The sequence below is a fragment of the Chlorocebus sabaeus genome, chromosome 9 (genome assembly GCF_047675955.1).
Source record: "Chlorocebus sabaeus isolate Y175 chromosome 9, mChlSab1.0.hap1, whole genome shotgun sequence".
Classification (NCBI taxonomy): Eukaryota; Metazoa; Chordata; class Mammalia; order Primates; family Cercopithecidae; genus Chlorocebus; species Chlorocebus sabaeus.
Genome location: NC_132912.1, coordinates 14,896,984 through 14,909,589, shown reverse-complemented (window position 1 = coordinate 14,909,589; position 12,606 = coordinate 14,896,984). Strand labels below are relative to the sequence as shown.

The window sequence follows — 12,606 nt, the reverse complement described above, 5'->3', positions numbered from 1 at the left end:
ATAAGGAGGCCGGGAGTAGTGGCTCACGCCTGTAATTTCCGTCACTTTGGGAAGCCAAGTCGGAGAATCGCTTGAGCCCAGAAGTTAAAGGTTGTAATGAGCTCTGATCACACCACTGCACTCTAGTCTGGGTGACAGAGCTGGACCCTGTCTCTAAGAAAAAAAAAATTCCATAGAAGTTCACTCCATTCAACCTGTCTTCCCTGGGAGCTCTGCCCAGTGTTTCTCAGCCCAGGTTTTCAGACTCCCCTTGTCAGTGGTGGTTTCCTAGCTGGACTGTTCAGCTCACAAAAGCAAGCACAGACCGTGCTGTATGGTCCGAGCACACTTAGCTCCTGGCAAGACAAGGGCTGTATATCCGAAATTGTACAAATATCAAACATATTCCCAAAATGCCCTCTCGTTTTAATAACAAAGAGAGTTGCATTGGAAACCCATGTGTGAGGATCTGTACTGGCGCATCCTCCTTGGGGAGGCTGGGGTGGGGTCTTTGTGTCTGGATTCCGCCTCTCCCCTGGGACCCTAATGAGGAAGGGAAGCAGCAGATGTGCACAGCCCGTCTGCCCAGCTGGGGCCCATGCTCTTCCTCCTCATTATCTAGCGGGCGTCAACAGCACATGGGGCCAGGCCCCTCCCAGATGTGCCACCATGGAAACCATGCCTTGGGCAGGTCTGCCCCTGATGTTTGCAGAACTGGAGCAAGAGTGAAAAAGCCCGAGGCCAAGCTTCCCCATCGTGCCCCCCCTGATTCCTCATGGCACCCTGAGGGGTGTCCAGCATCTACCCATGCACCCCACAGCCTGCAGATTCCCACTCTGTCCCATCCCTCTCCAAAAAGCCACTCTTGGCACCCCCTTCCCCTCTAGAAGCATGCACCCTTGCCGTGAGATCCACCAGGAGCCTGAGGCCCACCTGAGGAGGAAGGCCCCACATGGAGTGGTTTGGTCAGGACATTCCTGGGCCCCAAGTATCTGGAGCACAGTTTAGAAGAGGCACAGGTGCAGGGTGGGTGTGTCCGCTGGCCCTGAGGACTCTGAGTGGGGTTTCTCTAACTAAGCACTGTGGGAGAAGTCCCTGGTTGCCTGGGTCTAAGGGCTAGATTGGAGGTTCTACAGCTCTGTGATGTCCCCTGTACAATATCAATAAAAGTAGCATGCTGGGTTTGTACTTTTCATAGATCTGAATGTTTTTCATTTCTTTACTTTTTAATAGAGACAAATCTTGCTCTGTCTCTCAGGCTGGAGTGCAGTGGTGCAATTACAGCTCACTGCACCCTTAAACTCCTGGGCTCAAGGAACCAGGAGTGAGCTATAATTGTGCCACTGCGCTCCAGTGGTGCCATTAGAGCACCAGGTTGACTCCATTCCCCCGACTACAAGACTATAGGCTTTCAAAGGCCAGGTTGACTCCATCCTCCCCACTCAGCTTCCTGCAGACTGCAGATGCGAGCCACATCACCCAGATATTTTCTTTTTCTTTGAGTCTTGCTTTGTCATTCAAGCTAGAGTATAGTGGGGCAATCTCAGCTCACTGCAACGTCTGTCTCCTGGGTTCAAGTGATTCTCCTGCCTCAGCCTCCTGCGTAGCTGGGATTACAGGCACCTGCCACCATGCCCAACTAATTTTTGAATTTTTAGTAGAGACAGGGTTTTGCCATGTTGTACAAGCTGGTCTCGAACTCCTGACCTCAGGTGATCTGCCCACCTCAGCCTCCCAAAATGCCGGCATTACAGGCATAAGCCACCACTCCGAGCCCCACCCAGGTAATTTTAAAAACTTTTTTGTAGAGACAGCATCTCCCTATGTTACCCAGGCTGGTCTCAAACTCATAGGCTCAAGCAATTCTCCCATCTCAGCCTCCCAGAGTGCCAGGGTTACAGGCGTGAGCCACACATCCAACGGTGACTAGAATGGTGTTGCCTTTGATAGCTTTGCAGTGCTATTTTATTTTATTTTATTTTATTTTATTTTATTTTTGAGACAGAGTCTCACTCTGTTGCTCAGGCTGGAGTGCAGTGGTATGATCTCAGCTCACTGCAACCTCCACTTCCCAGGTTCAAGCGATTCTCCTGCCTCCTGAGTAGCTGGGATTACAGGTGTGCACCATCCCGCCCAGCTAATTTTTGTATTTTTAATAGAAACAGGGTTTCACCACATTGGCCAGGCTGGTCTCGAACTCCTGACTTCAAGTGATCCACCCACGTTGCTCTCTCAAAGTGCTGGGATTACCGGCTTGAGCCACCATGCCCAGCTTGCAGTGCTTTAAAAAAATGCTTTTCCAGGGAGTTCCATGTTTATGTCTTTCCATTATGATGCAGCTCCCCTGGTTTCCAAAGATACCCCATGCCCCAAGTCTTGGCTTTGACCACAGGCAGTTGTCTCGGGGGATACCTTTAGAAGACGCCTGTGGGTGAGAGCAATTCTTTCATAAGAAAGCCTTGAGGATGCTCCCAATGGGGTTTCATCCTGGCTTTGCTTCCAGCTTGTTTTTCTGGCCCAGGTGGTTTTTTCCTGGGTGACCTCCTCACTGGAGCTGTTCGCTTCCAACTCCCAGAGTTCCCTGGTGCCTTAGGTCCCACGCCTTGGCTCTTCAGGACGGCCTCTGAGGTGCCTTGTGCATGACAGGCTTCCTGGCGTTCCCAGATGGGATTAGACCTTTCTTTCTTTACCTGTTTCTGACCTTAGCTTTTGTTCTCTCAGGAATTCTCTGTGGATGTGCCAGTGGCTCTCATGACCCCTCCATAACACATTTGTGTTGGCATAATGTGGTTTTGGAACTGTACCTTTTCTCAAAAGACATGGATGCTGGCAATTGCAGGGACTTCAGCGGGACAGTGGGGAGAATATGATTGGGATGCGTGGGCTCTTGGTGCCCCTGCTGTCTGGGATGGAAGAGGGCAATGGGGAGACATGGTCCAGGTAGAGGGATATGGAATAAGCAGCTCCTTGGCTGCTGGCTTGGTTCCCATCTCTGTGAAGGCCTCGCTGTGGCTGGGATGTGAACTTTGGTCATGACTTCGTTCTAGTAAGGCTGTTACATTATTCATTTGTCCAGGGAGAAAGAGTGCTAGCCCAGGGGAAATTATTATATAATGAAGTATGTGTTTTAGTACATGGATGAACTCACAGTCTAGCTTTGATGTGCTGAGTAGATTTTAGCCAGGACGAAGGGATGAGGCACTGCCAGATTGATTGAGAGGGGGAAGGGGAAGGAAGACCTCACTGGTGGCGCTGAGCTGACAGTGCATTAGGTCACATGGAGGGCACAGCCTTCCACCCAGCAGCCAACCCTCAGAGTCTCACTCAGGCCCTGGGTCCTCAGACAAGCTGGCTTTTAAGAGTCTGGCAGACCACACAGTCTGGGTTTTTGTTTCTTCTAAGTGGCATTGTTTCCTGGCTTACAAACGTAGCCTTTCCACCTTGGCAATTCATCTCTTTCGGAAAGGGTGGCTGGCACTAAACTGCAGCCTCTCACAACCCTTGGATTTTCTCATCTGGTGCTGAACTCACACCAGAGAACACAGAGGCTTGGGTTCTACGAGTAGCATTCTGGCTTTTTCTTATTTTAAAGGAAAGTTACTCTAGATCCCAAAGGTATAATCAGATCTATTCTTACACCCTGCTTTGAGGAAGAAGGGGGTAAAATCCAGGCCAGTGGGTGCTCAAGCAAGGAGGCCACATGGTCCCTCTGGGGGTTGCACAGGCTTTGAGAGCCCTGGAATTTTACCTGGTTTTCATTGTGCTACATTTTGGTGACAAGCTGTACCTTCAAAACCTCTCGGTATCAGTCAGGGTTTGTAGTTGCAAGCAATAGAAATGGAGTCACCAGGACATTGGAGAATTAGACTCTGGGCTGACGTCCTGGGACCCATACCCCAGACTGCTGCAGACCCAGCCTGGTGACAGCTCTGCTGCGACTTTGACCTCAGAGGCTGCAGCCTGGTCCTCTGATTTTGCTAGCTGGCAACACCAGACCACTGTTGTTGGGCCAGGAATGCAAATTTGCTTAGTGGCCACTGTTTCCAGTTCCTCTACTTTAAGCTGCTAGGTTCCCATTCAGTCTTGGGGAGGGGACATACCTGGGATTGTAGGAAGTCAGGTCAGAGCCAATGCCACAGATACAGGAAAGACGGGGCTAGTGAGCTACTGATATCATCAGCATCTAGAGTGGGAGGTAGGCTCTGCTTCCTCCTGAAACTCAAAGCGAGGAATTCCATAGACATAGAAGGAAACTTCAGATACTAGGTGGCCAAAAAGAATGACAGATGTGCAGTACCCTCTATTAGAACTGACCTTGACCCCTGCGTGCTGCTTCCCAACTTGACGACATTCACTCATTCATTCAACATACATTTTTTGAGAACTTATTACAAGCCAGGCACTGTGATTACTTCTGAAAATATAGAGATAGAAGAAAATGACCTTCTTAAGTAGCCCACAGTCTAGTTGGGAAAATAGACAAGTAAACAAAATAAGAATGGTATAGTAAGTGCTTTGATGGAAGTATGCACTGAGCCACTTCATCAGAGGAGGCAACACATAAATTGAATCTTGAAGGATAATTGGGAATTGCCAGGGCAAAGGAGAGTGAGTGTGTTTCAGGAAGAAGAACTTCACTGTGGCCGCATGTGGTTGCAAGGAACTTGGTGGGGCTAGGGACGGAGGGACAAGCAGAGACAGATCATAAGAGCTTTGCATGGCTTGCTGAGAAGTTTGGATTTTATTCTGAAGAATATGAAGAATAATTGGGGTACAGTGCACCCCTTCCACCAAGAGGCAGCCAGAGTGCTTCATTAATTGGGTCCCACATCCTGTGCCTCCTGACTGTGTGAGACCCGCCCCCCACAAACAGGGGTTGCCAGATACCTTATACAGGAGTGTTCCTGCTGGCATCAGGTTGGTGTCTGTCTGGGACAGAGATCCCAGAGGAAGGAGCAGGCAGCCATCTTTGTGGTTCTGCAGCCTCCACTGCTGACACCTCCAGGTGTGAGAGGAACCCAGATGCATAGGGTCTGGAGTGGACCCCCAGCAAGCCACAGCCACCATATGGAAGAGGGGCCTGAATGGTAAAAGAAAAACAAACAGAAAGCAACAACAACAACAGCATCAACAAAAAAATCCTTACAAAACTCCATCCAAAGGCCAGCAGCCTCAAAGACTGAAGCTAGATAAACTCACAAAGATGAGAAAGAAACAACAAAAATGCTGAAAACTCAAAAAAGAGAGTGCCTCTTCTCCAAATGATCACAACACATCTCCAGCAAGAGCACAGAACTGGGCAGAGGCGGAGATGTATGAATTGACAGAAGTCAGCTTCAGAAGGTGGGTAATAATGAACTTCGCTGAGCTAAAGGAGCATGCTCTAACCTGATGCAAAGAAGCTAAGAACCAAGATAAAACATTACAGGAACTGTTAACCAGAATACCCAGTTTAGAGAGTAACATAAATGACCTGATGGAGCTGAGAAATGCAACACAAGACTATCACAATGCAACCACAAGTATCAGTAGCCAAACTGATCAAGTGGAGGAAAGAATTTCAGAGCTTAAATGCTATCTTGCTGAAATAAGACAGGCAGACACAATTAGAGAAAAAAGAATGAAAAGGAATGAACAACACCTCCAAGAATGATGGGATTATGTAAAAAGACTGAACCTACGACTGATTGGGGTACTTGAAAGAGACAGAGAGAATAGAACCAAGTTGGAAAACATACTTCAGGATATCATCCAGAACTTCCCCAACCTGACAAGACAGGTCAACACTCAAATTCAGGAAATTCAGAGAACCCTAGTAAGATACTCCATGAGAAGATCAACCCTAAGACATACAGTCGTCAGATTCTCCAAGGTTGAAATGAAAGAAAAAATGTTAAGGACAGTCAGAGAGAAAGGCCAGGTCACCTACAAAGGGAAACCCATCAGACTGACAGTGGACTTCTCAGTTGAAACCCAACAAGTCAGAAGACATTGGGGGCCAATATTCAACATTCTTAAAGAAAAGAATTTCCAACCCAGAATTTTATATCTGGCCAAACTAAGCTTCATAAGCAAAGGAGAAATAAAATCGTTTTCAGACAAGTAAATGTTGAGGAAATACATCACCACCAGGCCTGCCTTGCAAGAGCTCCTGAAGGAAGCACTAAATATGGAAAGGAAAAACCATTACTAGCCACTGCAAAAACATACTGAAATACAAACAACAGTGACACTATGAAGCAACTACTCAACAAGTCTGCAAAATAACCAGCTAGCATGATGATGACAGGGTGAAATCCACACATACAATATTAACCTTAATTGTAAGTGGGCTAAATGCCCCAATTAAAAGACACAGAGTGGCAAACTGGCTAAAGAGTCATAACCCATCAGTGTGCTGATCCAAGAGACCTATCTCACATGCAAAGACACACATAGGCTCAAAATAAAGGGACGGAGGAAAGTTTACCAAGCAAATGAAAACCAGAAAGAAGCAGGGTTGTGATTCTAGTTTCTGGCAAAACAGACTTTAAACTAACAAAGATCAAAAAAGACAAAGAAAGGCATTCATAATGGTGGTAAAGGAATCAACTCAACAAGAAGAGCTAACTATCCTAAATATATTTGCACTCAATATAGGAGCACCCAGATTCATAAAACAAGTTCTTAGTGACCTACAAAGAGACTCAGACTCCTACACAATAATAATGGGAGACTTTAACACCCCACAGTCAATATTAGACAGATTATTGAGACAGAAAATTAACAAGGATATTCAGAACCTGAACTCAGCTCTGGATTAAGTGGATTTAATATATATCTACAGAACTCTCCACTCAAAAGGAACAGAATGTACATTCTTCACAGTGACACATGGCACTCACTCTAAAATTAACCACATAATTGGAAGTAAAACACTCCTCACCAAATGCAAATGCTAACAAGGAAAGGACCTCTTCAAGGAGAACTACAAACCATTGCTCAAGGAAATCAGAGAGAACACAAACAAATGGAAAAACATTCCATATTCATGGATAAGAAGAATCAATATTGTGAAAATGACCATACTGCCCAAAGTAATTTATAGATTCAGTGCTATTCTCATTAAACTACCATTGACATTCTTCACAGAATTAGAAAAAAATACTTTAAAATAATATGCAACCAAAAAAGAGCCCATATAGTCAAGACAATTGAAAGTGAAAAGAACAAAGCTGGAGGCATCATGCTACCTGACTTCAAATTATACTACAAGGCTACAGTAACCAAAACGTCATGGTACTGGTACAAAATCAGACACATAGACCAATGGAACAGAGTAGAAGTCTCAGAAATAAGACCACACATCTACAACCATCTGATCTTCAACAAATCTGACAAAAACAAGCAATGGGGAAATGATTTCCTATTTAATAAATGGTGCTGGGAGAACTGGTTAACCATATGCAGAAAATTGAAACTGGATCCCTTACACAAAAATTAACTCAAGATAGATTAAAGACTTAAATGTAAAACCCACAACTATGAAAACCCTAGAAGAAAATCTAGGCAATACCATTTAGGACATAGGCACAGGCAAAGATTTCATGATGAAAACATCAAAAACAATTGCAACAAAAGCAAAAATTAACAAATGGAATCTAATTAAACTAAAGAGCTTTTGCACAGCAAAAGAAACTATCATCAGAGCGAACAGACAACTTGCAGAATGGGAGAAAAATTTTGCAATCTATCCATCTGACAAAGGTATAATATCCAGAATCTACAAGGAACTTAAACAAATGTACAAGAAAACCCATTAAAATGTGGGCAAAGGACATGAACAGACACATCTTAAAAGAAGACATACATGCAGCCAACAAACATATGAAAAAAAGCTCAACGTCACTGATCATTAGAGAAATGTAAATCAAAACCACAATGAGAGACCATCTCAGAATGGCGTTAGATAGTCTCTCTTTTGTTAAAAAGTCAAGGAACAACAGATGCTGGCAAGGCTGTGGAGAAATAGGAATGCTTTTACACTGTTGATGGGAATGTAAATTAGTTCAACTATTGTGGAAGACAGTGTGGCACCTGATAACCAATTAAATGAGAGATTTATGAGAGGGAGAGAAGCTACAGATGACTTGTAGCTTAATGGCTGAGGCAGTTATGGGGAAAATGACATCATAGATTTGGAGGAGAGAGGGTATGTTTGGTCTTGGAAAGAGCGAATTTGAGATGCCTGTGAGGCATTGGAATGGAGATAGCTGGTGGCCAGAGGGACATGCAGATCTGAATCTGAGGAAAGTGGTCTAAGCTGGAGATAGGGGTTGGAGACTCAACATCTTGGTCACCCTTGGAGTCATGAATGCGGCTGGTTAGGGAGTGTTAGGGTGACTGTAGAATAAGCAGAGGGAGGAGGTCAAAGGAGACCACCTGGGCATGGGTCATTAGATTTAAAGATCAGAGTAGACCAGGCGTGGTGGCTCACACCTGTAATCTCAACACTTTGGGAGGCCAAGGTTGGCAGACCACCTGAGGTTGGGAGTTCAAGACCAGCCTGACCAACATGAAGAAATTCCGTCTCTGCTAAAAATACAAAATTAGCCGTGTGTGGTGGTGCATGCCTGAGGCTGAGGCAGGAGAATCCCTTGAACCTGGGAGGTGGAGGTTGCGGTGAGCCAAGATCACACCATTGCACTCCAGTCTGGGCAACAAAAGCAAAACTCCACCTTAAAAAACAAAACAAAACAAAGCAAAAACAACAACAACAACAAAAAACACACACAAAAAAACCACAAACAAAAACAGAGTAAAGGGAGCCAGTGAAGGAACTGAGAAGGGTCAAACTAACAGAGGTGGGAAGAAAGCCAGAAGAGTGAAAGCCGACAGAAGAGAGAACTTTAAGAAAGAGGAAGTAGGAAGATCAAGAAACACAGAGATTAAAATGTGTGCATTTGATCTTGGTGGAAAGACGTCATTGGTGACCTTTGTGAGGGTTGTCTCAGTGGAGTGGTGGCCAGGAGGATTACGGTAAGTAAAGGAGTGAAGGAAAGTCAAATAGTGGAGTTAAGAAGTACAGAATATTCTTCAGGAAACTTGATTATGAAAAAGAAGAAACGAGATAGGGCAGGAGCTAAGGGGAGATATTGAATCCACAGTGGAATTGCTAAAATATGAAATATGGCCATTACTACCTCTCCAGCATCTTCTTGCCAGGCAGATGCTGGTCTTTGAATGCATGCAAGCCACTGTCACTCTTATCTTTCTCTCCCTTCATCTCAGCCAAGGAGGAAAAGAGAAATAGCTCATCCGGCATTTCACAAATATTTACTGAGTGGCTACCCTATCCTAGACACTGCTTTCAATTCATCAGTGAGCAAACAGACAGTGATTGCTGATCTCAGTAAGCCCATTGCAAGCAGCATTAATAATGTACTTTGTCAGCATCATCTGACGTCAAAACACACACTGAGTCGGGGGTGGTGGTTCACACCTGTAATCCCAGCACTTCGGGAGGCAGAGGCAGGATTGATTGGGACCAGAAGTTCACCACCAGCCTGGGCAACATTGTGAGACCCTTGCCTCTACAAAAATAAATAAATAAATAAATAAATAAATAAATAAATAAATAAAAATGAGCTGGGTGTGGTGGCATGCACCTGTAGTCCCAGCTACTCAGGAGGCCAAGGTGGGAGGACTGAGCCCAGAAGGTTGAGGCTGCAGTGAGTTGGGTCATGATTGTGCCACTGCACTCCAGTCTGGGCCACAGAGTAAGACCCTTTCTCAAAACAAAACAAAACAAAAACAAACAAAAATCCCCAAACACCTGTGAAAATATTACCTGCAGATAATTCTGTAGCACTTGTTACTTTATGCTAAACTTGGAATTGTGGGCATGTATTCCTAGAGTCAATGAGAGACATCGTGAAGTGAATCCCTGCAGGAGACTGGAGCTGGCCCAGGGATAAGAAAAGCCAAGAGACAGAATTGTTAATTCATGGGCAAAATTTATTCAGAAAGTTGGGGAGTTACGCATGGAAAGACAAGGAGGGGAAGAATAACACCATTTTGTCACATGTAACATAAGAAAAAAATAACAGTGCTGGTGACTGGATTTGAAGGAACTGGTGGGTTTTCAAGAAATGTATTTAAAACAGACTCTCCTTGGGGCTCAGATCTGGGGTCAGTGTTTGACTGGGCAGAGGGTATCCTCCATCCCTACTGGAGATGCAGGGATTCACACCTTTCTCCACTCAGTGCTGCTTTCCCTCAAAGACTTCTTCGTAGGCTGGTGCAGTGACCTTAGAGGATGCTCTCTGTGGCCTGAAACACAGGGCTCCTCTCTTGCCCTCCTCTCTTCTTGCTCTCATGTGGGGCAAAGAAGCCCCCTTGCAGGTCATTCTCCCTCTTCTTCCAGGTGCCTGGCTTTAGGCATCACTCGTCTGACACTCCAAGCCTTACTTCTTTCTGGTTTTACCTGTTTCGTGAGCAGATTGTCTTGACAATCTGCTCAGTATCTCAGCTCCTGCCTCGCTCTTTTCATTCCCCTTTCTCTAGCCCAGGTTCTTGCCCCCAAACTCTCACCTGGCAACCTGATTCTGGCTGGCATCTTGCCAGCCACTCCTCTGACTCCCAAAGCCAGGGGGAGTCCCATCCCAGTGCTGTCTGCTTGTTGGAAAATCCTAATGTCACCTGCTGACTGTTCTCAGGGCCCAATCAGGTCCTGTTGTAGTTTTCACACATTGTTTCCTGGCCGCCAAACAGGATTTACTTTTAACACCTAACAGAACATTTTTGATCACAAGTGACAGAAAATGAACCCACACTTGCCTAAGCTAAAAAGAGGATGTATTGACTTGCAGCTGAATAGTCCAGGGGCTAGACTATTTTTAGGCACAGCTGCATAACAAATGATATCATCAGGACTCTGTCTAGCTCCTTTTAAAAATAGACTTTGTCTTTTAAAGCAGTTTTGGGTTTATGGGAAAATTGAAGGGAGGCACAGAGTGCCTCCATAATCCTCCCTTACTGTCCCCTCCCCATGCACACAGTTTTCCCTATTTTTAACATCTTTTGTTGATGTGGTACATTGATTACAATTGATGAAACAATATTGGTTCATTATTATTAACTAAAGCCCATATACACATTAGGGTTAGCTCTTTGTGTTGTGTAGTTGTATGGGTTTTGAAAAATGCATAAAGTCACTTTTCCACCATGACAGTATCATATAGGATAGTTCCACTGTCCTAAAATCTCTGTTCTCCACCTATGCCTCCTTCGCCCCAACCCCAATGGCCACCACTGATCATTTTATTGTCTGTATAGTTTTGCATTTTCCAACATGTCGTAAAGTTGAAATCATATAGTATGTATCCTTTTCAGACTGGCTTTTCACTTAGCAATACGCATTCAGGGTTCCTCCATGTCTTTTTGTGCCTTGATAGCTCATTTCCATTTATACCTAAATAATAGGCCATTGTCTGGATGTTCCACATGTGTGTTTGTTCATTCATCTATTGAAGGACATCTTGGTTGGTTCCAAGTTTTGGTGAATAAGAATATTGCTCCTATAAACATTCACGTGTAGGTATTTGTGTGAATTCAAGTTTTCAATGCATTTGGATAAATATCAAGGACCACAATTTCTGGATCATATGGTAAGCCTATGTTTAGCTTTGTAAGAAATTGCCATCCTGGCTAACACGGTGAAACCCCATCTCTACTAAAAAATACAAAAAACTAGCCAGGGGAGGTGGCAGGCGTCTGTAGTCCCAGCTCCTTGGGAGGTTGAGGCAGGAGAATGGCATAAACCCAGGAGGCGGAGCTTGCAGTGAGCTGAGATCCGGCCACTGCACTCCAGCCTGGGTGACAGAGCGAGACTCCGTCTCAAAAAAAAAAAAAAAAAAAAAAGAAATTGCCACACTGTCTTTCAAAGTGGCTGTACCATTTTGCATTCCCACAAGCAGTGAATGAACATTCCTGTTGCTCCATATCTTCTCCACCATTTGATGTCAGTGCATAAATTTCAGCCATTCAAGTGAATAATCCAGGGGATAGACCAACTAGACATAGCTGGATGTCAAACAATGTCATCAGGACTCTGTCTTGCTCTTTCTGTCTCTTGGCTTTTCTTTCCCCTGGGCCAGCTCCAGTCTCCTGCAGGGATTCACTTTATGGTGTCTCTCACTGGCTCTAGGAATATGTGCCCGCAACTCCAAGTTCAGCATAGAGAGAATACCTCTTTCTAGCACAAGTTGTAGGACTTGAATTATGTATCTATCCCTAAAACAATCCTTGTGGTCTGGGAAATGAAATATTTTCCATTTATTCACTCACTCGCTCATTCATTCATTCATTCATTCATCATGAACACCTACTATATGCCAGGCAGTCATGATGACTGGTCAGGCCCAAGTCACACATTCCGGGGTAAAATTAGTCCTCTACCCAATCCATGGACTGAGAGCTGAGGCAGTAAGTTTCCCCAAGGTGCTGTTTTCAGAAGAAAGCTGGATGGATCATGGATGTCTGGCAGGTACAAATACCTTGTCCTCCAACTGCAACTGTGGAGTCTGTCCCCAGCGCCTGCCGTACTCATTGAGTGGGAATAGTTCTATGTGTCAGTTCAATTTCCCA

The 12,606-nt window shown here is 44.9% G+C and overlaps 1 protein-coding gene across 1 annotated transcript in view; it reads left to right on the top strand.

Annotated features, from left to right (window-relative positions):
* The window catches only part of FAM107B (family with sequence similarity 107 member B), a 257,258-nt gene that overhangs the window by 23,577 nt on the left and 221,075 nt on the right, over positions 1–12,606 (top strand). The window lies entirely within an intron of this gene.